Consider the following 1,048-nt stretch of genomic DNA (forward strand, 5'->3'; position numbering starts at 1 on the left):
ATTTCTTGAGGTCCAAGCAGTTGTGTTCTCATTCTACATTCATAAAAAAAAAAAAAAAAAAAAAAAATAAAACCAAAAACCAAACAAAAAAAAAAAAAAAAAAAAAAAAAAACCAACCAAAAAGCAAATATTGACTTGAAAGGGGAACTAAAAATAAACAGCAAAAACATACTTGTTTCTCCAGATATTTTAGAACATAACTCATCCCTCTCACCCCCGCTGTGTTCCTACATGGATTACTGAAATTCTGGCTTTCTCTTTAAGCCTCCAAATGTCCACTATGAGTTAGGGGAAACAAATGAAATGTCTAGGTAGGACTCACTAAAATGTTACTACTTAACATCTATAAAAGGAACTAGTATTCAGTGTACTTAAGGATGATACATGACAAATCCAGCCGACTAAGACCATGTCACGTGACAGTATTTTTGACAGCAAATACCTTCCCATGTAAGAGCGTTCTAAGATAAGCAACTTAACCATGCTTGGAAACTATAAGAAAGTTAATACCTTCCTTACAATTAAGTAGGGTTACTTAGATTGAGAAACCCTTTTTTTTTTTTTTTTGTCCTAAAACTAATAGCATACCCAGCATTTAGAACTTGCATTGTCCTCTGCCTCTGACAGGTAGACTTTCCTATCTAAAGCCAGGAAAATCCCAAGCAAAGTGGTGTGAACTGGTTGCCCTGAACTACTAAGTTTTGGGCACTGGCGGTAACCCAAAATTTAGGATCACAGATAACAAAAAATCTAGCTGTTGTAGGTGAGAATATGCTCAGAATAGAAAGGGTGTGTCAGATGGTAGCCTTAGTATCATCACCTTCAGTCTTAGCTTATTCTTTTCCAGCTCTGTTCACTGAAAAATAAAAGTATGAGTTCAATATGACAAAGCATCAAGATAGAGTAAACAATTCTATTTTTAGTATAGAATATAGAATAGAGTTTATTCAGGGCATGGGGGTGGAGTTAAGGGGGTAGTAGCGCCAGAGAGAGAGAGAAGAGAGAGGAGAGAGAGAGAGAGAGAGAGAGAGAGAGAGAGAGAGAGAGA

Source organism: Mus pahari, chromosome 20, assembly GCF_900095145.1.
Source record: "Mus pahari chromosome 20, PAHARI_EIJ_v1.1, whole genome shotgun sequence".
NCBI classification, from domain to species: Eukaryota; Metazoa; Chordata; class Mammalia; order Rodentia; family Muridae; genus Mus; species Mus pahari.